Here is a 27478-nt window from a genome sequence, read left to right on the forward strand (position 1 = left end):
AAAAAACTATATGCTCAGATTGTCCAGTGAAGAGGCCTGGGGCTCAGGATGGGGAATTCTTCTCCTTGGGGAAGCCATTAATTTTCCACTGCTCCAGTGCTCTTGTCTTGCTATACTGGGGTTAAAAGACTCCAGAACCAGTCGTGGGGTTCTGCTCATGTCCCCAGTTCACATTAAGGCTTGGTGTCTCCTGGTTGATGAAGAAGTCTGCTATATGGATAGATCACACCTCTGCCTGCCTGTTGGATTCTGGAAACTGCCTTAAGGACCTTGAGGATAACAATAAGGTGGGGAAACCTATCTGAGCGCTGCAAAGAAAATGCTGCCTCTCTGTCTGAAAGGTTCTCTCACAGCAGGAATCCAGGAGTCTTTCTAGAGGTGGAACAACTGGCTGGAAAAGCACCAGCTTCCTGCCCAGATCAGTAATACTTTTACTACTCACTTGGTTTTTGAAGTTAGATTGGCCTTTTGCAAATCTAGCACTCAAAAGAAATTCATTACAGGACAATTCCTCTCAAAAATGATTCCTGTCCTATACAGTCTCTGTCACGCTGCACAAAGACCATCATATTGTTAATATTGATTTGCTTAATGGTCAAATTTATTTCTTCAGGCATGATCACCTGTATTTCCTTCACTAATTTAGTGATTAAATAATCAACTACTCTGGCTTCGCCCCCACCTTGTTACTAGAGGGAGAGATGAGCTTACAATAAGAGTGCAATAGACAACGAACAATAAAGGGAGGGGCCCAAAAGAGCAAACATTTAAGCTAGAAAAATCAATCTGTCCTATTGAGAGCTTATTGGGTGCAGAGCACTGTATTAAGCACTTGGGAGAGTACAGTACAACAGAGGTGGTAGACTCGTTCCCTGCCCACAATGAGCTTACTATGTTGGTAAACAGTAAGAGGAGGGTATTTTTTAGAGCTCTCCAACCCCTGTCCTTATGACCAGCATTACAGACGTCTGTCTCAGACCAGGAAATTCGGTTCTGGGACTCTTTTTCACAGAAAAAAAAACAAAACCAAAAACTGAATGTGTTCATAATGCATAGGATGCAAGCAAAAGTATATATAGGGAAGTTCTGTGGACTTACTGGCTGTTTCCACATTTGGAAATTTGGGCCCAAAACAGTAGAGAGAAAATCCCAGCGGATGTATGTTTGGAGGCCTACTTGAAGTCAGGGAACTGATGGGGAAATAGTAAACTTATTCTTGCAGCATCTGATGCCTAGGAACTGCATTTTCCAGAAGCCAGTCAGGAAGCTGGCTAAGTATTTTAAATTCAGGAAAGAGAACCCTGGCTGTGAATTTTCACCTGGATAATTTTTCCTCAGTGTTAGTGCAATGCAAAGGAGGTGCTTAATAAATGCCATTACTACTACTCTGGTAGCTTTGGTCACTTCGTAAATTCAAAACCTCGGAATTCCATGGGTAAAAAGAAGTTTGCTTATGTACTGTATTTGTAATAGTTTGTGGGTAAACTGTTATCCACAGGAGCATGCTGACATTTGGGTCTGGCTTAGTTTTACCCTTTCTCCCTCCCTAAGCATTATATTTACCTTCTGTGTTTTAAGTTCTGAGTGTTTGGTCAACGTTTGGAGATAATATTATTTACTCTCAGGTTCCTCTCACAAAAACCCTGATAGACCAGCTTTCACATGGGTGGCTTGTGGCTTGAAATAATGATCTGAGACATCCTAAAGCACCCAGAATTCCACAAGAGGAAATGGACATGCTAAGAAAGTATTACTTAATTCCCATCACTATGACTTTCCGTTGTGGCCAAATCAAATTTAAAATAACTTTTACTGATCCAGATTTAGGCTGTGAAGTGATAATTCTAAAGTTAGAAGGCCAAGCGGGCTTTTGTTCATTCATTCATTCATTCATATTTATTGAGCACCTACTGTTAAGTAGAACACCTAGGGTAGGTGCTTGGGAGAGTAAATTAAAAGACTTGGTCCATGCCTTTGATTGTGAGGCTTAGAGCAGAGCTCTGGTCGATGACCCTGGAATCTCAAGGAAAGGAAACAGAGAATGTTAAATAGAATTCAATCTATTGTTGCTTGGACTTGTAATTCTCATGAAGGATGGAGTACTGAGCCTGTGCAAATTAAAGGGATCTTGCTCAGAGGTCTGTTATCCTAACAGAATGTAGAATCCCTTAGGAAGTTGTGGCACATGTGCAGCTGCGCTCATTAAACCAAGATAGTTATGTCCCTGTACTGAAAGTGTTTCTCCTGCACCTGGTTATGTCCTATTGGATTTGTTTCTATAGCAAGTTACCTTTAAAGCCAGAATGTCAGCAGTTGTCAGAGCCAGAGTATATATGTATGAGTTATAAAATCAGTGAGATCATATATTCAGTACCTGCTCTTTGATCTTGGTTTGGTACAACTAGCCCTGGGAGCTGCAAGGGAAAATACCATCACAAATCTTCCATATTAGCTCCCTTACAGCATGTATGCTAGTTGTTGTCTAAAGGTAAACAGAGAGAAGAATTGTACTCTTGGATCTTACAGGTAATTTAAGATAATCCCATTGTAAATAATGGGACAAAAATTTGTTCTAATGCAAGCTCTGCTATAGTATAACTTCAACAATAAAATAAAATAAAATAATGATTTTTGTTAAGCAATTATTCTGTGCCAAGCCCAGTACCAAGTGCTGGGGCAGCTATAAGATAATCAGGTTTCCCATTTTGCAGATGAGGGAACTGAAGTACAGAGAAGTTCAGTGACTTGTCCAAGGTCACACAGCAGGTACTTGGCAGCCAGAATTAGAACCCATGTTCTCTGACTCCTAGGCTCATGCTCTCTATGATGATGATGATGATGATGTCATTTGTTAAGCGCTTACTACGTGCAAAGCACTGTTCTAAGCACTGGGGGGAAACAATGGGATCAAGTAGTCCCACATGGGGCTCACAGTCTTAATCCTCACTTTACAGATGAGGTAACTGAGGCTCAGAGAAGTTAAGTGACTTGCCCCAGGTCACACAGCAGACATGTGGCGAAGCCGGGATTTGAACCCATGACCTCTGACTCCAAAGCCCGGGCTCTTTCCACTGAGCCACGCTGCTTCTCAAGCCACTTCTCTGGGCCTAACGCAATATCTGAGTTCAGGTCCAAAGCCAAGAAGGGAGAGTGGTATGAGGGTAGTGGGGAACTGTAGTATAGATAACTAAATTTTGCAACTGCAAAAACCCAAAAATAACTTTAAAATATAAGCTTTTAGGAGGCGAGAAATATGTCTATTTATCTTACTTTGAAAGGTGCCCACTACAGCACCATGTGATGTGTGCTTTTATCAGCTGCAACTGGATGAGGACCCAGGATAGATATCTTTGACTTTTTAAGAAAATGTGCCCAGTGTTCACTCTAAGTAGCACTGCCTTCCCCACATCCTCCCCCTTGCACCCAGGTCCCCTTGCACATTCCCAATCAATCAATCAATCAATCGTATTTATTGAGCGCTTACTATGTGCAGAGCACTGTACTAAGCGCTTGGGAAGTACAAATTGGCAACATATAGAGACGGTCCCTACCCCACCAACATAACATTGCTACACAGAGAGAAAGGCTCATGGTAGTTGAGTGGTTCTTCTGGGGAAGCTGAGAACAGCAGATACTAGAGTGGGTGACAAGAAAAACTTACTGCTCTGCCTCAGACCTGTGGAGCATGAGCATGAGCAAAGCATTTTTTTTTATTGCCTGCTCCTGCTGCTGCATCTTGCTAGCCTTTGTGGAATTCCCATTATTGATCCCTATTATTGATTATCGTGGCTGTACCCCCAAGGGTATGTTTGCTCCCACTGAAAGCCTCTGAGAAGAGATTGGGGACAGATTACAGAGCCAATTTCTGCTGAGTAAAGTCCAGTAGGAAATGAGCTGACATTTGCTATTTTTAGTGGCTAATGATAAATGAATGAATTCAGAGCTCCTTGTCAACCGTAGATTTGCTTGACCAAAAGTGACACTTCAGGTGAGGATCAAAGGTCATGGGCAGACTGGACTGGAAGCTTTCACTTAGTGCTAAAATCTGGTGTCAGAGGCTCTCCCCAAGCTAGCACTCATTTCCCCATGATTCCATGGCTATGGAAAAATGCCATCTCTCAAGTGATAGGAGGACCTTTGACCTGCTGAAGATAGTTCAAGCCATGGATTCTTCTCACTCCATGGAGTGTCTGGTATTCCATTTCTTTTGACAGGGGTAGTCCAGATGTCAATGACAGATTCTTTTTACAGCCACTTTACATTCCCTGCCTTACTTTTCGCACACCAAACTTCACCTCCCCTCCCCACTACTGTTTAGTTTGTTTTATTTCCTCATATCTGACTCTCAAATAAACCAGTGCCATTTTTGAAGACTCGCCAAGGAAAAAAATACAGTTCTTATATGGGACTAGATCATAAAATAATAATTAGACGGTGATTTTCCTTCTTCATTAGCTTTATTCACAATAAGCATGGTCTAGTGGAAAGCCCTTAGTACCAACAGTCAGTAAGACGATTTGGATTTTACTCCCAGCTCTACCATTGGCCTGCTGTGTGACTCTGAGCAAATCACTTACCTAAGTCTCAGTTTCCTCATCTATAACATGAGGGTAAGACACCGCGTTGTGTGCCTTGGGTGGGACACGGACCATGTTTCATCTGCTTATCTTGTGACTGCAACAAGGCTTAAGCACTTGCCATATGCCAAACCACTGAGCTAATGCCACAGTTAATTATTATTATTATTGAACAGCTTCATGCTTTAAGAAGAGTTACCCAGCAGCTGGCATTTTTAGTGGGAGACTTATTGAACCCACCTTTTCCTGGGGCTCAGCAATGGCAGTTGAAGAGCAGAATATTCCCTCCACCCTGTTCCTGACTCTCTGCTTGGAGCAACAGGCCCATACCTCTTTTAAGAAAAGAATTGCTATAGGGAGGCTCCAGGTAGTACTGCTTCCTTCCATTGTGCTAATTTGAGCTATTATGGACTTACAGGAGAGCAGGTTGTGGTGACCCTGCAGACAGTTGTCTAAGTTGTCTAAGAAATAGAATTTGTCTGTCTCACCGCTCACCTCTCACCCACATCCTCCCTCTGGCCTGGAGTGCCCTCCCTCCTCCACATCCTGCCTCTGGCCTGGAGTGCCCTCCCTCCTCATATCAGGCAGATAATTGCTCTCCCCCACTTCAAAGCCTTGTTGAAGGCACATCTCCTCCAAGAAGCCTTCCCTGACTAAACCTTCCTCTCCTCTTCTCCCACTCCCTTCTGCATCACTCTTACTCCCTTCATTCATCCTCCCTCCCAGTCCCACAGCTCATGTCATCCCCCGGGCCTGGAATGCCCTCCCTCTGCCCATCCGCCAAGCTAGCTCTCTTCCTCCCTTCAAGGCCCTACTGAGAGCTCGCCTCCTCCAGGAGGCCTTCCCAGACTGAGTCCCTTCCTTCCTCTCCCCCTCATCCCCCTCTCCATCCCCCATCTTACCTCCTTCCCTTCCCCACAGCACCTGTATGTATGTATATATGTTTGTACATATTTATTACTCTATTTATTTTACTTGTACATATCTATTCTATTTATTTTATTTTGTTAGTATGTTTGGTTTTGTTCTCTGTCTCCCCCTTTTAGACTGTGAGCCCACTGTTGGGTAGGGACTGTCTCTATATGGTGCCAACTTGTACTTCCCAAACGCTTAGTACAGTGCTCTGCACACAGTAAGCGCTCAATAAATACGATTGATGATGATGATGATGATCTTTATTTATATTTACATCTTTCTCCCCCTTTAAACTGTGAGCTTACTGTGGACAGGGAATATGTCCGTTGTTGTACTCTCCTAAGTGCTTAGTACAGTGCTTTACACACAGTAATCGCTCAATAAATATGACTGAATTGAATTAAGCACCTGCAGGCTGCCCTGCCCTTGGCCTCCTCCCAGGTGTGCCCTCAAATTGGCCTGTGTGACCTCAGGGTTGCCACCATATATACCCCTCCTACCTCACCTCCCTTCTTTCCTTCTACAGCCCAGCCCGCACCCTCTGCTCCTCTGCCGCTAACCTCCTCGCTGTGCCTCGGTCTCGCCTGTCCCGCCGTCGACCCCCGGCCCACGTCCTCCCCCTGGCCCGGAATGCCCCCCCTCCACACATCTGCCAAGCTAGCTCTCTTCCTCCCTTCAAAGCCCTACTGAGAGAGCTCACCTCCTCCAGGAGGCCTTCCCAGACTGAGCCCCCTCCTTCCTCTACCCCTGCCCTACCTCCTTCCCCTCCCCACAGCACCTGTATACCGTATTTGTACAGATTTATTACTCTATTTTACTTGTACATATTTACTATTTTATTTATTTTATTTTGTTAATATGTTTTGTTTTGTTGTCTGTCTCCCCCTTCTAGACTGTGAGCCTGCTGTTGGGTAGGGACCGTCTCTATATGTTGCCAACTTGTACTTCCTAACGCTTAGTACAGTGCTCTGCACACAGTAAGCGCTCAATAAATACGATTGAATGAATGAATGACCCCGTGTAGTAGAGATCAGGTCTAGTGCCTAGGTAAAGACAATCTCTCCTCCTGCTTAAGGTTGCAGAAGTGTCCTTCCATGGACTCACTGTTGTCTAGACACCTTTTACAAGAGGAGAATTGGGTTCAGTTCAGTCATTTGAAATTTACCTCTTAATCGTCGAGAAAACAAGGATAGCAGTGAGGCAACTCCTGAGATTTATGTAAAGAAGAGTGTTTGAAAAAATGATCCAATTTTTTTGCCACTGCTAACACTCAGCACTGTTCTCCCGTGTAGCTTCCAGGAACGTTTTAACCTGGGATTATTGCCATTTTTGACTGTCCTTTGATTCCACAGTCTCCTCATGAGCAAGAGTGTAGCAATAGCTAGACAAGTAGTGTTTAGGGAAAGGGGGATCATTTTCATATTGAAAAGCTAGTTTAGCTATTTTTGTTATACTGGAACCCAGTACTGGTCCAGTTCTCTACACTAAGCTAAATGTGGGTAGGGTCTACCAATTCTGTTACAGTCTACTTCTCCAAGTGCTTAGTACAGTGCAATGCACACCGTAAGCACTCAATAAATACAGTTGATTGAGTGATTCTGGTCTGTTTCCATATCTAATAGCAATAGAGCTGGGACAACCAAGTTAGGAGAGGAGAACTCCCAAATTCTAAAGTTTTATTAAATAGGGTGTGAGGGCACAAACAGATACCTTTCTGCCCCTGGGAGGAGTTATATGGCATATCTGGCTATATGGAGAGGTTCTATTTGCATGTCCCAGGGACTAGGTCACCTGGGTGCCTCATCAGCTGGAGCTTAGCCAATTAGTAGGAAGGATTGAACAAAGGAATAAGGAGGAAGGATTTAAAAGAGCCAAAGCCAGTTCCCTTCCCTTTTGCCCTCTTAGAGTCTGCATTTGCTGAAGCTTGTGCCTGGAATTTAGATGCCAACATGGTGGAATCTTCCCCCCAAAAGAAGAAGATGAGTGGATGTTGTGAACTTTGGGAGTGTCATAGGTTGAGTTAAAATTTCTTATAGGCAAAGGGCAAACTTGTGGTTAAAGCCACATTTTAGTTCTAAAATTTCTGTTACCTCTCTGATATTGTTGCTGTGTTTACTCCTGGTTAAGGAAGTCTTAAATTCTGCCTTATGTTTTTGATATAAATCCACTAAATATTCTTTCATCTCTTCAATAAAAAAGGTACCTGTGCTATATGGTCCCAAATTCACCAACTCTAGGGAAAGCTACATTAATTTTCCAGAGAGGTAGTTGAGGCTTTTTTGCCTTCTTCCCCATTTGATTGCTTGAAACTGAAGGGATGTAGGTCAGCAGTCTATTTATCTCTATCCCTTTCTTCTTCTCCTCTGCCACCTGCAGAAGAAAGTCTTCTATGTCTTTTGGGGTTCAAATCTGGCAAGCCAAGGATGGGTGGTAGTTAGTATACTACCTGGTAACTTTGGAATGCGCTACCTGGAACTACTCCAGAGTGCATGTTAAAGGCAAGGCAACCCTAATAACTCTCCCTTTTTGGGGTAGATTTGATGAGGGATGTTGCCCTAGGAAATGTTATCGAGTCTGGATCATGACAGGTAGCAGGATCCAGGGAGTCTTGGTGGGCTTTGAGCCATGTGACCATAGGGCTGGGATGAGTTTTCCCCCAACCATTCCTTCCAATGGCTGTAAAGTGCTGGCTGCAGGAGTTCCAACTACAAATCCGGGACAAAATGCCTGTGATGATGATGATGATGATGATGCTGACAGCGTAGTTCTGATGGCATGGGGAATGGGAGGCCATGGTCCTGTTAAGAAAAGCTAGTAGGATGTCATTTGAATGTCATTACTCCCATGTTATATCACCACTATTCAATCAGTGGTATTTATGAAGCACTTATTGTGTGCAGAGCTCTAGATTAAAAAGGTGGGAAAGTACAGTACAGGTAGTAGACATACTTCTGTCCCATAAGGAGCCTACATTCTGGTGGGGGAGGCAGGCAATAAAATAAATTACAGCTAGGGGAAGTAGCAAGAGTATAAGGATATTGGGGTAAGGGTGAATGCCTTAGAGCTCTGGAGTATAAACTCAAGTGTACAGGCCACTCAAAAGGGAAGGAGACTAGTGAGGGGAGATGAGAGGTTAGGGAAGGCTTCCTGGAGTAGTGCTTTGAAGAGGTGGGAAGAGTGTTGGTCTGTCTCATATGAAGGGGGAGGGAGTTCTAGATAGATGGGAGGGTCAGATTGTTTAGTTGCCTCATACAAATTCAGGCAAAAACTATCTGCACATTAATTATAAAATCCATCTGTTTACCCAGGAGAGCAGCATTTTTTGAAAATCACTTCTAGTGGTATCTTCCTTGAAGAATGTAGAATTGACACAGCACCAACCCCACTCCAGAGGAAGTTAAATCTGGGTGAAAAGAAAGTTTCCTGATTAACGGATCAGTGGAGAGCTATGGCAGAGACTCTTGGTCTACACAGAACTAATATAAATTATCTTTCTTAATTTATTGGGAACATTCTCCTTTGAAAGTGGGAGATTCATGATCTCATTCTGCATTTGACTCGATCAAAAATATGTCCAGCTGGAAAAGCTGCCAAAAACTGGGCTTTCCACTGCTTTTAAGACCTCACACAGTTCAGAGAGCTAGGTATATTGTTCTTATGGAATTTCTTCAAGCTTTCTTCCCAGGCTTCTCTGCCCCGCTGAGTTGTAAATTGAAAGACCATCAGAGAGTCTAGCTGTGCTATGGTACGCCTACACTCCCTGATTTGTTTAAAACTCCCTGTATCTATTCTCTACTTGTGCCTTGGAGCATCTTTTTTGTACAAAGCGTCAAAAAGGAGGGCTAATACGAGTTGATAAAGTGAATTGGAATTTGATTTTTTTTTAAGTGTTCTCCTCGTGGCCATCTTCATTTTGCAGTTAGAACCAATTGGGGCTTTGTCCCACAGGTGAGGAAGGTCAACCGTGCCTGCAGGTCTGGTGGTTAATCAGCTAACCACTACTTCTTGGCAGTGCAGCTGCCTCAGCAAGCACACAATTAACAAACTTGCACCCACAGTTGGGTGCATATAAATAGAAAGGACACAAAAATTAGTAGCACGATAAAAAAAAAAATTGGCCTTCAAAGCTGGAATTGCATGCCAAAGATCACTACTGCTACTACTACTGTACAGCTCCAGTATATGCTGCTGAATTTTATTGAATCAGGGTAGGTGTGTGTGGAGGTAAGGGAGCAGGCTCTTATTAGCTTTTGGTTATAACAGAATGTCTCGTGTTTGGGGGAAAAAAGCAGGCGGGCCACCCATTTATTTAATGCAATGAATGACAATTAACACTCTGGCAATATGGATGCCAATATATACCCCTTGGAGAATGTAGACCTTAACTGGGGACTTTTATTTGCATTCTCCCTTTCCTTGGAGTGAGTCAAAGCTTATAAAAACTCAACCAACAGGATAGGGGCTGATACATCTGAACAATCATTCTCACTTCTGGACGCCATTCCCAAAGTCAGAAGTGCTTGTAATGGCTCTTATAGTCACTTGAAGTTTTATTTTATTATTATTGTAAAAATAATTTGAAGCAGCTGTAGAACCACATGTGCATTTTCTGAACATCAAACACTACTTTGTGTTCCTTATTTCTTGATTAAATCATTGAACATCAACTTTCTGTTCATTCCTATGCTTTAATCACTGGGAAATTACAAAAAGCCAGGCACTGCACTTTCCTTTGTTACAGGAGACAAATAGAAATTATGTGAGCTTATGACAGTTTAAAAGCAGTGAGAAAATAAGGATAATTGGTGTGGCATCTGCTAATGAATTAGGAAGTGGACACAAAGTGGAATTTGCCACTTAAAAAGCAAACACGTCATGACTGGTAGTAATGTGAACTTTTAACTTTTTCTTTCAGGTGTACAGCATAGAGTAGTCTAAATAGTATTCCTAATTTCCTACTGAGCATGGTCCTGGGAGTCAGTGGGTGTGGGTTCTAATTCCAGCTCTGCCTCTTACCTCTGGGAGACCTTGGGCAAGTCACTTAGTTTATCTGTGCCTCAGTTTCCTCATTTATAAAATGGGAATTAAACACCTGTTCTTCCTACTTGTACTGTGAGTCCCTTTGAGGGACAGGAACTGTCTGACTGGATTATCTTCTACCCCAGGTATTAGCACAGTGCATAATCAGTGCTTAACAAATACCATTATTATTAGAAAACAAGTATATTTATGATGGTATTTTCACTGTTGGAATTATGACAATTATTGTTGTAAGTGTAAACAGATGTTAAAATTGAAGGGAGTCTCATTTATAAAAGATTAGGTAAGAAATTCCATCAAATGTTTTTAGTGACTGCAGTAAAATTAAAACAATATATTTGGAGCTAAATTGTTTCAATAGGGGCTATTCTGAGCAAGGACTTCAAAGGAATAATCTCGTTTTGTATGATGGATTTTAGTTTAATTTTAGTTGCCTTTTTTCTAATATGAAATGGGTCTATTTAGCTGAAACTGTTGTCAGCTGTCAGCTTGAAATGTGAAATGGTTTCCTGAGGAGCTTTGCATTTTTCTCTTTCCTTTTTATTCCATTTTCCCGGGTGGCTGAAATTGTCGCAACTAACAAATTAATCACACTTTGGTGGTAGCCAAGAGTAGCATTGGGTCCAGTTGCACCAGGGTGATAAAAATATTTTCTCCACACTACTAGGTGTGAAGTAGAGCTTCGTTTCAATGTCCCCTTATTATTTTTGACCAAAAGCTGAATTCATGTTCTTCCAAACACATGCCCCTCAACTACACTCTTTAGATGAGATGCCAGACCCTCAAGGAGTTCACAGTCTTATTTTCAGGAATTACAGATTTTAAAATGCCTTATTTCATAGCATTTGTCAAAGAAAGTTCTGAATCTGAGATTTTATGGCTGAAATTTCTTGGGATTTTTTTTCCTTAGGATTTGTTTTGCAAAAAACACCTTTTTCTAAACCACCGCAATAAAATATGCCTCTTTAACCAGCAGACATGGGGCAAATTTGGGGTCAATTTGGAATAGAAGGATCTAAAAGCATTAGCAGGGGAGGGTGGAGGCAGAGCTTTTGCAACATAGCTTCTGCCTGGGGATGGTGGCAATTCTGAACTGCTCCTTTCATCCCATTCCAAACCTTTCTAAACTTAGGGAGGTCTTCCTGAGCCCCTCTAGGATGGCATGTGGGCTGAAGATAGAGCTAGGGGTGGGAAAAGCCAGAAATGCCAGGCAAGTGTGTTGATGCCTTCATCTTGATGTAGGAAATGTATGGAGGTGGATTTTTACTAGAGTGTTGAAAGAGAAAAGAACATTGAAAAGAGCAGTGGGGAAGGCATTGTAGACAGGAAGGAGGGTATAGAGGTGCAAGAGTGGAAAGCAGGGGACAGTAGGATAGTTTGGTGGCTTTGACCAGAGACTATTTTAAGAGGATAGTAAAACTTGTGGGCAGTTACAAAAGGTCAATAAAATTTTGTTCTAGGTGACCTGTTTTCCAAAGAAAAGGCAATATATTTGCTTTTCTTCTATCATCCTCCCAAATTTTTGATGAGATTCAAGCAAAGGATTACCCCCTATAAATGGAATCTTTCTCTTATTTAATTCATTCTTTCAATCATATTTATTGAATGCTTACTTTGCAAAGCACTGCACTAAGCACTTGGGAGAGTACAATATAACAGACACATTCTTGTCCACAGTGAGCTCACAGTCTAGAAGGGGAGACGGACATTAATATAAATGAGTAGATAAATAAATTACAGATATATACAGTCATATACATATGTGCTGTGGGAATGGGAGGGAGGATGAACGAAGGAGCTAGTAAAAGTGGCACAGAAGGGAGTGGGAGAAGAGGAGAGGAGGGTGTAGTCAGGGAAGGCTTCCTGGAGGAGATGTGCCTTCAATAAGGTTTTGAAGTGGGGGAGAGCAATTATCTGCCTGATTTTTTTTTTAATTTTCCCATATGTTCTCAAAGTTATGCCTTACACTGGAACACAATTCTATTTAGTCTAAATGTAATGTAAAGGAACCAACAAAGTGGTTATTGCCTAATGATTTTCTCTTTACCTAAAAAGAGCACTTTTTAAACAATGTAAAATGAGATGAAATGAAATTAATCCCAAATTTCCTGTTGCAATAAGATTTCTAGTTTTTCTGCCTCCTCTCCTCTTTGGGTCTACTGCAATGTTGATGATGGTATTTAAGTGCTTACTATGTGTGAGACACTGTTCTAAGCACTGGGGTAGATTCAAGTTAATCAGGTTGGACACAGTCCCTGTTCCTCATAGGGCTTACAGTCTTAAACCCCATTTTACAGATGAGGTAACTGAGGCCCAGAGAAATTAGTTGCCGAGGATCACCCAGCAGACAAGTGGCAGAGGCAGAATTAGAACCCAGGTCCTTCTGACTTCCAGGCTTGTGCTCGATCCATTGGCCGTGATGCTTCTCGGTGTATAATGTTCTTTTGTGCCCAAGTGAAGCATCATATTAATAATTTGGAAATTCTGTGTAGCAAAGAATAACCATTTTAAAGGTACAAAGACTTAATTTTTATAGCAACCACATCAGGAAATAAATATATCAAAATGATAAACCTAATTTGTATAGAATCTCATATTAGCAATAGTAAATCACTTAAACACTTGTGCCTAATGATTTCCTTTCTGCCTTTAATATAGGACTTGAAGATTTAAGAATAAGTAGCTAACCAGTACTAAAGTTGGGAAAATTTCAAAAAACGAAACAAATTTGGTATAACCATAAAATTTCCCTTTAAGGATTTGTTATTCACCTCACCCTCAGCCCTCGAGCACTTATGTCTATCAATCAGTAGTGTGTATTTAACACTTACTATGTGCAGAGCACTGTACTAAGCACTTGGGAGAGTACAATATAACAAAATTGATGGACACATTCCCTGCCCAAAACGAGCTTACAATCTAGAGGGGGTGACTGACATTAATATGAGTAAGTTATGGATAAGTACATAAATGCTATAAGACAGAGAAAGGGGTAAATAAAGGGAGCAAATCAGGGTGACATAGAAGGGAGTGGGAGAAGAGGAAATGAAGACTGAATGAGGGAAGGCCTCTGGATGAGATGTGCCTTCAGTAAGGCTTTGAAGAGGACGAGAGTAATTATTTGTCCAATATGAAGAGAAAGTGGGTTCAGGCCAGAGGTAGGAGCTGGGAGAGAGGTTGGCGGTGAGATAGACAAGATCAAGTTTCAGTGAATAGGTTGGTATTAGAGGAACGTAACATACAGAGTAGGTTGTAGTAGAAGAGCAGCAAGGTGTTAGAAGGGGAAGGTGAATGAGTTCTTTAAAGTTGTTGGTAAGGAGTTTTGATATGGAGGAGGATGGGCAACCACTGGGCAAACTGCTGGTTGATGTGGATGTTCTTTCATAAATGGGGAAACGTGGACTGAATTTTTTTCAAAGAAAAATGATCTGGGCAGCAGAGTGAAATATGGACTGGAGTGAGGAGAGACAGGAGGCAGGGAAGTCAGCAAGGAAGCTGATACCTTCATCAATGCGAGATAGCATAAGTACTTGGATTAACGTGGTAACGCTTTGGATGGAGACGAAAGGGTGGATTTTAGCAATGTGAAGGTTGAACTGAGGATTTAATGACATTGAATATGTGGATTGAATGAGACAGATAAGTCAAGGATAAAGCCGAGGTTACAAACTGGCAAGACAAAGGATGGTGGTGTTGTCTACAGTGATTGGAAAAATCGGGGAGGACAGGGTTTGCGTGGGAAGATAAGGAACTAGATACGTAGCTGTAAATTATTAATTTTAATATGTCACCACCTCTAGACTGTAAACTCATTATTGGTAAGGGAATAGGTCTACCCAAATGCTTGGTATTGCAGTCTACACAGTAAGCGCTCAGTAAATACCACTGATTGATTCATAGGTGGTTTTCAAGTGTTTGGACTACTTTAGGAAGTCTGAAAATGAGTGTGTTAGTAATAGAATAGAAAAAGTATGAGTATATCACAGGATAGACAGTATTATTCTAAGTGTTTGAGGTAGCTATGGAAGAATGAATATGGTCCCTGACTTCAAATGGTTTGCAGTCTAATAGGGAAGATCATTATATAATAAATACAAATATATTCATATATAGTCAATAATTTAATTTTAAATCCACCAGTCCACAGCTTTCCCATCTTCAAAGCTCTTACTTCCTTCAGGAAGTTTTCCCCAGTTATTTTTTCTTCCCTTGGACATAACTTCCTAGCTACCTCCTAGGCACTTTTGCAGCCACAGCTACCCATCACACTTTTGAATATACCATACTGCATTCTCGAAACACGTCTTTATCCACATCCATCTAGCCCTGTCTAGCTTGAAGCCTTATGATTTCCTGACCAGCAAATAGAAGCTCAGACAGGAAGAGATGAAATCAGACAAAGAAGTATGCTCACTGCCTCATCAGCTGTTAGATGTCTGTCTGCCTTGGCTTTTAGTATAAGATTGCCTTGTCTTATGCCAGTCCACCTTCCACCAGATTAAAAATAACACATCCAGTAGTCAAAAAACTGACTGATTTTGGCCAAAGACTAAATTTTCAGAGAAACCTTAGTCATTACTTCCAGACTGTAAGGTCATTACGGGCAGGGAATGTGTTTGCTAATTCTGTTGTATGGACTGTGCCCAGCCAGATTTGCTTGTATCCACCCTAGTGCTTAGAACAATGCTTGACACATAGTGAGCACTTAATCAATCAATCAATCGTATTTATTGAGCGCTTACTATGTGCAGAGCACTGTACTAAGCACTTAAATACCATAATTACTATTATTATTCTCCCAAGTGCTTAGTGCAGTGCTCTGCACAGAGTAAGTGCTCAATAAATACCATTGATTGATTACCTGAAGGTTGAATATTCAGAAGGAATAAGGCCAGAGAAAGAAGCAGCAAAAGGGGACTGTGATTAAAAACTAAGGGTTAATTCCCTTGAAATTAGGATGTTGAGGAACCACTAGTACCCATTTCCCTCCCTCTTACTTTTCTGATCCAAAGGACATTTGAGTGTCACATGGTCTATGCATTACTACTGATTCTTCTCATGGAACTACCCTTCTGGGCTGCCTAGTCTGCTCTATAGTTTAATGGGAGTGTAGAAAATATTTTCAGGGATAGGATTTTATCAGGACCATCTAAAATTATAGTTATCATTCCTTTGAAATTATTTTTAAGGAACTAAAAATGCATTTTCTAAGAAAGCAGCAAATAGAAGAGGATTCTCCTCCATGGATGAGATCATAATCAAATCAGTTGCCTCCCTCTGGTATTTTCCATTTAAGTAAAAAATCAGCTTTTGAAGTAGAAAGTGGGGATCTGAAATGGCCTCGGTTACGTCACATATGAAGAGATCTAATTGCAGGGTAAGATTCTTCAAATATGCCATTACCTAATGTACCAAATGGAAATTTCTACCATTTTATTACTGTATGCAGCAGCACAATTGATGTCCTAAGCTAAACCAGGAAATCTGGCACCACTGATTTCATGCCCATTTGGTTTAGTTCATGCTCACTCCTTCAGTTTTCTAAGGTAAATGCAGTAACCGAGAGATGAAAAAAATACATTTTGGACTCCTCCTGGACATACATTTCAGCATCTGACTTGTTAGGCACCTAACAAGCAGAAGCTTTACTTCTAGGCCTTTTTAAATATAATTAGGATTTCTCCACTACCAAAATTTTAAAACCTTGGATATAAGGGGAAACTTAAGACCCACACCCTACCCTTCTTTCCCCTCTCTCCCGCCACCCCCTGAGAGCCACAGCTGTACCTCATGAAGGTCTGCTGTGAAAGCCAAGACAGCACTCAAAGATACCAGATGACCCTTTGCCTGCCTGAAAATAAAAGACTTGTGTTACATTGCATACATTACACAGTGTGGTGATGTCCTTTTACAGAAAGCCACAGAACCTAGGGGATATCACTGGGAGTAGGGAGGACTTCTGACCATCTTTTTGCTGCTTCAGAGGCACTGAGTTCCCTTCTCAGGTTCCTGTAAACAAAGGAGCCACAGGGGCCAAGCGACAGGAGCTGGGAGAGAATGGTTGGTGAGGGAGGATATTAAAAAAAAATACTGGCTATAGAACTCCCAAGCTATGTCTACTGTGATATAAAACTAGACAACTGGTCTCTTTCAAAGGTTCTGGGATCACCCTAACACTGGGATCCTAGTCTTTGGGGAGCCCCCAACAACCACCAATTGGAAGAGGAGAGAACATTCCCCCCTTTACAACTGCAGGGAATGCCGAAGGAGGCCGCTCAGTCTCTTTAGAATACTTTCAAATAGAAGACCCGTTAAGATCCTGGGAAGGCAGCTTGCCATAGAGAGTTTCTATTTGAAGTATTTCTGAAGCTACGTTTTCTGGATTTCTGGACTAAAGTAGTTTTTTAGTTAGAAAAGCTGTTTGTTTTGTCTCCTTCCCTTCCATTCCCCCTCTTCTCCCCCCACCCCCCCCCCCAACAATTTTATATAGGAAGCTCCTTGAGGGCAAAGACCATGGTCTGCTAATTTTCACTTATTTTCCGCATTTCTTTGTAGTGCGGTTACTAAGTAACTGTGATGACTACCCAAAATATACCTGTCCCCTGAAGGCATGTTCATGCTTAGATAACCTTTTATTACCAGACTGCATATAGTTTGAGAATAGACTTTGGCTTCCTATGAATAATGTGTATTTATAAGGTTTGATTGGCTTGTGGCATTCCTGGAGCCTACTGGGATGTCAGCCAGTAGGAATGTGGCCAATTCATCACAAGTCAGAAGTATTCCATGTGCCTGGGACTTCCTGAAATCACTGTAGTTGTTGTTTACTGTACTGACCAGGGCAATTGCCCCATGGGTTCTTGGGAGACTGTTTCTGGATACCAATTTGTTGCCCCCACACCAAGGCATCAACTCTAGTTTCACATATTTTCTAACCCATTTTGACATCTTCAACTAGAAGGACAGTCTTTGATATTCATCCCAGCACCTCAGCACTTATGTACATATCCCTCTAGTTTGATGGCTCTCTCCCCCTCTAGGCTGTAAACTCTTTGTGGGCAGGAATCATGTCTATTTACTCTATGTATTGCACTCTCCCAAGAGCTTAGTACCCTGCCCTGTACACAGTAAGCACTCAATAAATATCACTGATTGATTGATTAATTGGGCATTACAGTGGTGATGAAAGCTAGCAATGGAGTTGGTTTGATGCCAGTTAGGAACACACAGCAGTGGCCTGGGATTCTCTGAACACGCAGAGAAAATGCTCTTAGGAGAGTCTGAATACTGTATCTACAACCATGAGGATTGATTCAGAAAATATTAATTCAATCAATTAGTCAGTACTATTTATTAAGTGCCCCAGTGCAGGGCACTGTTGGTCTTGAGAACATACAACAGAAGCAAAACACATTCTTCCTGCCCTCAAGGAGTATGCACTCATTCCACATAGTCAATTCTACTAGATCACTGTCAAGAAATCATATTTATTGAGTGCTTACTGTTTGCAGAGCACTATACTAAGTACTTGGGAGAGTACGGTATAACAGGTTTGGAAGACAGCTTCCCTGTTCACAAGAAGCTTAGTCTCTGAAATCTCACCAAAAGAACAGTGGGGTGTTTTTTTCCATGTATCTGCCTGTGATCAATCAGTACATTCTGAGATTGGCCTCTCTGGGAGGAGGGTGGTTTGGGGTTTTCAGGAAATGTAAAGTACAAGACTATGCTAATAGAGAGCAACCAAGGAAAATGAGTGAGGTCTGTGAATAACTTGTATTGAGTTGGTCTTGTAGGTGAAGGGACTGTAGATATACGGTCTAGGTGAAGGTAAAAATAATTTCCCATCTCAAATAATGAATGATATTTTCATCCCAAGTGTGTTTAAATGTCAGTAAAGGCACTATGTCCGAGGAAGGGACCAAGTCATAGGACTAGGGTTCTTGTGCCTGAATATAAAAATTCCTGAAGCATTTTTGCATTGGGTTTAAAAGAAATATCCACAACTCCAGTGTAGTTCAATGTTTTAAACCCTTCTGTATCTTTCTTGGTGTCTGACTATTACAGCACCTTGATTTACTATGGTACACATGCCCTTCCAGTGAAATTCTGTTTCAACAGCTCCAAGGCCCATTTTGAAAGGAGGCATTGCTTCTCTAATGTGCAATAGCTCACTTTTTGAAAGCCCTGCACCGTGAACGACGTAGTTATTAAAGGGGTCTTTACCTCTCCAAAAATGGGAAGCTTTGCCCAGCCCAAACTCCAAGTGATAGATTGAGAACTCCAGAATCATCCAAACTGATCTGATCACAAGATTGATTTGTTGAAAAGTTCAGCTCCCACAGTGGAGTCATATTTATTTTATTGGACAAGTTTTTCCTAGTGAGATCAGTCAGTGGAGCAGGCCGGCAGGGCAGTGTGGGATTCATTTCCAGTGTTGCCTTGAAACACCCAGCTAAGCTCTCACCTGTCATTTTAGTAGTTGGTAATAGGCAAGTTTTAATAGCCTCCACTTTCACATATCTCTGGTTTCATAACTCTCTTACTGGCTTCATGTCCCCAATACAGATCTGGTTTCCTGCTTTCCCATTGAGTACTTTGGGGAGTTAAGCTCACTCTGCTTCCTAAGTTGCTGAAAGATCTCTTTCAGGTGCTGCAGGGGTTCTTCCCACATAGCACTATAAATCAAGACAACATTCAGTCAGGTTTCTGAATTCCCCCTAATGTTTGGATTGCCGCAGGCTAGGCACTCCTCTAGGCTCCTCAAAAGCTTCCTCCAAACCCACCCAAGTCAAATCCTGGGGTCAAAAACCTAATGTTGAAATAGCTACTTGGAGGCTTCCTGTCTGGGCATCTGCTCTGTCAGGCAGTTTTCTCTATCCCTAGATCTCAAGTCATTTTCTACCTCATTGAGCTCCTCGACTGGTTAAAATCACAAGTTTAATATTGAGATCTGCAGCTTGGGGATCACAAACTGATGCCCTACCTCATCTTGGGGATTCACACTTAGGGAGATAGTGGCCAGATTCATTTTCAAATCCTTGAGCATTTTTTTTTTGTTTTCTATTTTGAATTTGGAACCCTTGTTGTAGCAGAAGCAGCACCTCCCTCTTCTCAGTACCTCGGCCATGGCTGTTTTGGTTATCAGACATTTCCTCAGGCTACCCTTGAATCTTCCCCAAGTGACTACACAAGCTGAATATTCAAGGTCAGGCAGATTTAAAAATGATTTTATCCTTCCAGTAATTGCTCTTACTTAGGAAAACTCCACCTGATCCTCTCCTGGCCTGGGCCTTAACTCCATGTAAAATTGTGCTGATCAATTCTTTATTTTCATTTGACTGCAACCACTTTTTGGGGGGTATCCCAAACCACTGAGAACCAGCCAAATTTTTGTCAGATACAGAAATAATTGAAAGTCTGACTTTTTCTTATTCCTGTTGCAATTTCAGAAAAAGCTTTCCTTAAATACATGGCAGGCTTCCACACGTCTGAGACATACAGGCGAAACAGTGGAAGTAGTGTAAGGTTCCTGGTAGCTTGAGCCCTTCCCTTTAAACACTGTGCATAGAAAAACTACGTGCTAACCCTCCCTGTGGCCAAGAAAATCTCCCCCTGTAGATTTATAAAGTTTGCCTCCCTTTCATTTTGCCACCCAGGAGGGACCTTCACCCTTCTAGAGGAAAACACCTATGATTTTTTTCCTCTGAAAAGCACATGAAGGTTTGGCTTCAAGTCTGGGGGGAAAAAAGTAAATTTAGTCGTGGTTTATTGCCCTAAGGAAAACATACTTCAGTTATGAAGTATTCCCCCCTGAAATCTTACATGGCATTTTGTAAAGAAAGAGTAACATTTTTAAGAAGTTACCTCTTCTGTAAAGCAAAGTCATTTTGAAATGCTAATGTATGACCAGAGTCAGCTGAATTGTGTTTATTGTGGTCTTTAACTTTGCTTTATTGTTTCAGCTTGACTCCACCACATATCTCCAGAGTGGTATAAGAGCCTGGTAAAGTTTACTGAAGGAGTGGAAATGAAAAGGTGGGATGAATCAAGTTTAGGTGCTGCCGTTAACATTTCCATAAAATGGTTTCGGGGAAGTCCTGTTAACCACTGGGCGTCTTTAATGATTTGAGCAATCATAGCTGTAACCTTTTCTGCTGGCATATCTTCCACGAAAGGGATTTGCATTTTGATTTATTTTTCCGGGATTGGGCTCAGTTTCAAAAAGCTATCTGCATTACATGCCAGGTCCCCTTTGTGGCCTGTTCACAAAATAGAATCCTGAACATCATTTACAGTAGCTGTTCTAGTTTGTGGGGTGTGGCCATCCAGGGCTGGAGTTTGAAGGAGGAAGGATGCAGGGGAAAGGAGGAGAAGGCCGGGAGGGTGACATTGAGGGGACAGAGTAGAGAGAACCATGATAACAGAGAGGGAGAAAAGAGGGAAGGGGCAAAATAGGTAGAAAATGAAAACAAAAGTCAACAGTGACAGTGCTGATGTTGGCACAAACTCCACTGGTCCATCCAGAGTGGGCGTGTCAAAGCTGCTAACCATTTTTGCCATTCTGATGATGATGATAACGATGGTGGTAGAGAAAGGTCTGTGCTGGGTAGGGCTACTGCCTTTACCTCTGAGGAGACTATGTAGAGCTGGAACTACAATTACGCTGCTACTATTCTAGGTATAGTGCTTGAGACTACTGTGACTAAGGCTGACTGATGAATTTTAGACAAGGAATCAGTGCTTTGAGGTTGAAGTGCCCTCCCTTCCTTTGCATTTTAAAAATCCTTGAAAGTTGAGCTTGGAGATGAGAGTGAGGGGAGAAGAGAGGCTATTTTCTTGTTCTACTTTAGGTTTAAAGCCTTTATTTGATCTAGTTGTGATCCTTCTTGTACCCCACTTGAGATGTTAGGCAGAGGTACTTTCCTTTGTTCATGTTATTGAGAGGGAAACCAAAGCTCATAGTTTAGTGATGGAGCAGCAACCCTTGCAGAATGAATTTCCTGGATCTCATTGGTGGGGGCCAGCACTGTAAATACAAGGAAAACTTTAAGTTCTTTACTTCTGAGTGAGAAATAAAACTTCTCCAAAAGACCACAAGATAAAGTTCTCCTCTACAATAGCAACCAATCAATCATATTTATTGAGCACTTATGCAGAGCTCAGTACTAAGCACTTGAGAGTACACTATACCAGAGTTCATTCAATAGTATTTACTGAGCACTTACTATGGTAGACATGTTCCCTGCCCACAGTGAGTTTGCAGTCTAGAGGAGGAGACAACATTAATATAAATAAATTATATTTTAGATACATACAAAAGTACTTAGTGTACAGAGGTACAATTGTACAGGTATTGTTCAAAAATACAATATTTAAAGAGCCAGTGATTCAGACTATGGCAGGGAAACTATTAATAATAATAATAATAATAATAATAAGCTCTTACTATGTGCTAAGCACTGTTCTAAGCAGTGGAGTAGATACAAGGTAATCGAGTTGGACACAGTCCCTGTCTTACATGAGGCTCACAGTCTCAATCCCCATTATACAGATGAGGAAACTGAGGCACAGAGAAGTTAAGTGACTTGCCCAAGGTCACACAGTAGACAGTGGAACCTGGGTTAGAACCCACAACCTCTGACTCCTGAGCCTGTGCTGTTGCCACTAGGCCATGCTGCTTCTCTTAACTTCAATGAACTAAAATGGGAGTTTCTTGTGGGGACCCGAGAGCAGAATTTGGCCTCTAATGAAGCTTCTCAACTCCATGACGATTTTGATGAGAGAACTTTGGGTCTGGAGTAGAGACTAGGGGCCTGAACAGAGCCAGATTAGCACAGGGACTTTAGCAGTTGCTACCTACAGCCTTGAGATCAGGAGGTGAGAATGAGTCCCAGATCTCCAGCCCTGAGAGCTGGTCCATCTTATAGAGGGCCCCATAAAATTTACTAGCCCTAAGCCCATGGATGTGTTAATCCAGTCCACTATGCAGGAGGCTTTACTTGGCCAGAGGGAGACCAACACAGAAGGAGGTAGGTGGCAGAATAGATAATCAGCTGCCCAGTATCTTCTTCCTCTGCTGCTGCTTTGGTAACAATAGCCCCAGTTGAACTGGCCCTTCCAAGCTGTGTTTTGGAGGTTTCTGGCAATGACTGCCAAGAAATATTTCCACATGTGCCCAGATGGGTAGGGCCACCTTGCTGCTGTTTGAGCTACATCCATTAGCCCCTCTTTCTGTCTTTTTTTAAAAATGGTATTTAAGTGCTTACTAATTGCCAGGCCCTGCAGTAAGTGCTGAGGTAGCATGATAATCAGGTTGGACAAATCCATGTCCCACATGGGGCTCACAGTCTTAATCCTCTTTTTACAGATGAGGTAACTTAAGCACAGAAAAGTTGCATCTTGCCCAAGGTCACACTGCAGACCAGTGGCAGAACCAGGATTAGAACCCAGTTCTTTCTGCCTCGCAAGCCTGTGCTCCATCCAGTAGGCCATGCTTCTTCTCTCCACTGTCACTCCTTGATCCTGCTTCAGCAGCAGTGGAAGCAATATTTAGATGAGCCTGTAACACTCTATATCCTTTCTCATCCCCTTTTCCTTCACCTCCGTTTCTCTCCCCGCACCCATCTTTTTCTCTTTCTCCCCTCCCTCCCTCTCTTCCTCCTTCCTCCCTTCCTCTTCTTGGTCCTTCATTTTGTCTTTCTTTCTCTTTGCCTCCCTCTTTCCTTGTTTTTTTCTTCCTCTAAAAATGATAATTTTACCCAAAGGGAAGTAGAAAAAGATCAAAAGAAAACTGATGCTCAGAAGTTATGTAATAATAACAACATTATTAGGAACACTGTAACTTTGATTTTATTCTGTAAAATTAAAAAATCTGTCCCCACTAGTCACCCTCTTACATATCCCCTTATGCCTAAAATTTCTTTCCTCCATGGAAGGACCTAAGCTACAGTCAGTTGAATAAGCATGAATTCAGCAGCCATGGTGTGCAAAGGGCTTGCCAGGCCCAGCAAACAGAGGCAGAGCTGATTGGAACATGGTGCAGGGTTGGGGTTGTCACTGTGTCATACAAGCTCTGGAGAGGAGCAGGTCCAGCCCCCAACTCTACGCCAACGAGACTGACAACCCCTGACTGCTCCATACCAAGAAGCACCAAAGGCCGTGAGGTGCACTGTCGGGGGGCGGCAGGATGATGGCAGTTGAAAATCGGAAAGCATCCAGCCTTATTCTGCCTTTCTTCCTGCTGCCAAGTCCCTGGGGTCGGAAGTGGAGCCTGCATTAACAGTCATCTAGGAGGGACCACAGTGCTCCGAAGCAAGTGGGGAAGGGTTACGATCCTCTTGGAGAAGCACGCTAGATTTGGGAGGGTTTTCAAGGGACATTGTTGTTTATTACACTGTGTACCTAGCCAGTGTCACAAGACCTAAGGAGGGTGTGGCAATTTTTTTCCCACCTCAGGGAAATCAAATGTCTGAAACTACTCTGGGATACCTTCTGGAGTTGCTTCCACCATCACACAAGCTCCAGGCCTCTGCTGACCCCTGGGAAGCTTTGCCTCTGCCCTGGCCAGTACAATCTATCGAGGGCAACTATGGCTTGGAGCTGACTGACTCCTGTCTCTAGAGCTGGAGGGGTGTAACCGAAGCAGTCTTCTCAGCCAACACACTCTTGCTTGGAAACAGGCCAGGGACAGTTGCTCTTTCCACTCCCACCCCTTTCTCCAGCCGCAGATGAAAATCCCCTGCCTTGCAAGCAAATGACCAGTGGTTTTGAAATGTGTCCTGCAGTGAATCATGGCATCAGATTTGAAGAGCACCATGAATGAACCAAATGTTGGTTGTATATTGTTCAGTGGGACTTGTCCTGTTTCATGGTTGCCATGAACTGTTGTGCAGTACTGTCCAAAAGGTGAGGAGGCTCCCCTCTGGGATTTGTCTGATCAAATTTCAGAGCACAAAGAGGTTAAAGTTTCTATGAATTACCTTTGTATTTCTATTTTTACTTCAAAGCAGCTCCATAAACTTCTTACTCTAATTGCCTTTCAGACTTTAAAAATAACTGATCAATGACATTCACCACAAATTTTTACTTGCACTGTGCAATTCAAGATAACCACTTCCCCTTTTCTTGTTTGTTTTCATGGAGGAGGGAAAAAGGCAAATTCAGCACAGACAACTATGGAATGTCAAAGGTATCTCTGTAATGCCCTAGCCTTAACACTTCACAGGATTTCTTGCAGTTATTTTCATACTTTTCAACCTCCACAATGTTATCTAATCCCAAGCACCCTAAGCAGAAGAAAAGGTACCATTGTTGAACGATCTCTGATCATTGTTAATATTTAACTTTTGATAGTATCACTGATTCAGCTCTTGACTTTACAGTCACTCTGAGGCCCTAAGAGAAGGGAGAGTAGTTACCCAGAGCTTTGCAATCATTTTTACAACAGTTTTAGCAATAATGTTTTTTGTGAGGATCATGTTGCACAGCTCTTTTTGTGGAAGGAAAAAAAACCAGGTACATTAAAGTGCTTATGAATCCAGAAGAGTTTTATAGCTGCTGACTTCAAACAAAGGGCCTTAGATATTTCTAATAATCAGATGGTTATCTGGCTTGAATGCATTTAAATGTGTATTTTACAAGCCACTGGTAAGATAATAAAAGTAGCATAAACCCTGAAAAATTACTGAGGTCAGAAATCAAGTAGTTGAAAATCCACAGAATTTTGTAGCTTGGCAATTAAAACTTTATTCTTTTCTAGATAACGAATTATACAGAAGATTTAATGTCACCATATTGGCTTTTCCTGTAGTCACAAAAGGTTGGCTCAGAAATATACTCACAGAAGAAAGGCTAACCTAGAGGACGATTCTGTCAAAGCAAGATACTATATTCTGGGTATATTCACTTTGGCAATATAATCCACTTCTTTGATAGCTTCATAGAGCACATAGTCACAGTAAATCTAGCAACAAGGTTTAGAACTCATGGTTCTATAAGTTTCATCCAGGTTTATTAGTTAACTTGCTTGGGTGCACTATGGCAATTACAATTTCCATTTTTTAAGAAGCAGTGGAATGTTGAAACTGTGTTATTATTTTATTTATTTTATATGCTTTCCATGGAATGTCACACTACAGTATGTTGGTTTGGCTTCCATTTGATTTACAGTAGTTATAAACATTCCAAAGTATCCGTGTAAGTTAAGTGATACAATAACATTATACAGCTACAATTCTGTTATAAATGTGCCATCAGTTTTGAAATTTGGTTTCCTCGTCACTCAACTATGCCCCTTCACCTAGAAGGTGATGACATTGAAAGGAGCCAACTCAAGACAACTAAGGCCAAATAACATAACCAGTAAAGAGCCCTCCCACAACAGGAGGGTGAGTATCTTGGACCAGAATGTACATCCCATCTACTTGCTAAAGTCTGAGGTGCCCTGCCCTCTCCTAAATTCACAATTTTTTCCCATTGCGTTTGTTCACTGAAAAATGCAGGGAGGGAAAATCCTCAAAGGTTCTGAGATTGAGTGTCTATATCAAGGGATATGAGCATTTTTCTCCCAGAAAACAAGTGCATCATTTTTTACCAATATATCCCTGCTCGTTTATTCCTCAGTGTACGTCGTCTGTGTTTGTTGATCTACATCAATACACAACTCTAGGATTTTTCTTTGGGGTCTGTTGTCCCCCCACAAGCAACATACAAAAAAGTTGCTCTCTATAGTGGATTTTTTAAAGTGCAAGAGGCTTGAGGCTTGAAGACCTTCACAGGAAAACTTCAGTGCCAGGAAATTAATCGAGTATCTTTCTTCATTCAAGCATGTTACTCTTAGAACCCTTGAGGAATACTTGCTCTATACATGACTGAATTTATAATTTAACCCACAAGACTTTAGTGAACTCTCCCTTGGTCCCCTTGGGTTATTCACTGTGGTTCCTTGTTTCATCGCATTTGTTTTGTTTTCTCTTACTATAATTTACTTTGCAAGTTAGTCCAAGCAAATGGACATGTGGATAAGAAGAAATGGTAACAGAAGAATGAGGAAAATATGTGTTCACCAAAATAGAATGATAAAAACAAATGTTCACTCTATAGTTCGTTGCTGCCTAATCTTTTCTGATAGATCTAACTTATTCTGAAATTCCTTTTAGAGGCTCTAAAAATTCAAACTCTACCAGGTTTCAAAAGTTATCGTTTGCAAATTCTTGAGAAACCACCCACACTAGTTTGGTTATCCATTTTATAACTTCCAGAAACTTTTAAGAAACACAAGTTCAAAATTACTATACCTTTTATTCATTTTTAAACCATTTATCTTCTCTCCTTTCCCCCCAAGCCTTTTTTGTTCAAGCTTGTCACAACAAAGAAACCTCAGTTATAGTCCTCCGCTTCACAGTGCGGTTCCGTTTTCATTGTAATATTAAAGTGTTTTATGATGGGCTATAATTCTCTGGGTTAGTTCTGATAATAATGGTGGGAGCCCCCTCATCTCTCACTGTGTTTAAAAAATATGGTTTGTTTATGCTCTGTGTGAATTGTGATGGGACTTGCCTTAAAAAACTGGCAGTTTTGGCTGACGGTTTCAGACAGTCTCATGAGAAGGAAAGTGAATCATGGTTCCTCCTTTCACCATGAATGATGTTTGAACCCGGAAAGCCACCACTTGACCCCCAGTTGTTCAGCCTTGCAAAGATTTCTGCTGTTCTTTGGCAGGAGGAAATGGCTGCCCGGCTAATGGGGCTTTCTGTATTAACAGAAAGGAAATATTTCAGCTCACATTCTGTCCCCCTCTCGTTCTGGCCAAGTCTTCTCAGTGTTTCAGAAAGATGGGACCCAATAGGTGGGGTTTCAACTGCAACTAACTGTCAGGAGTACCTTTAATACAAATCAGAGCCTCTTCAAAGCTTTACAGTTGGGCAAGATTTAAAAATCAGGCATTT

This window comes from Tachyglossus aculeatus, chromosome 8, assembly GCF_015852505.1.
Source record: "Tachyglossus aculeatus isolate mTacAcu1 chromosome 8, mTacAcu1.pri, whole genome shotgun sequence".
Taxonomy (NCBI): domain Eukaryota; kingdom Metazoa; phylum Chordata; class Mammalia; order Monotremata; family Tachyglossidae; genus Tachyglossus; species Tachyglossus aculeatus.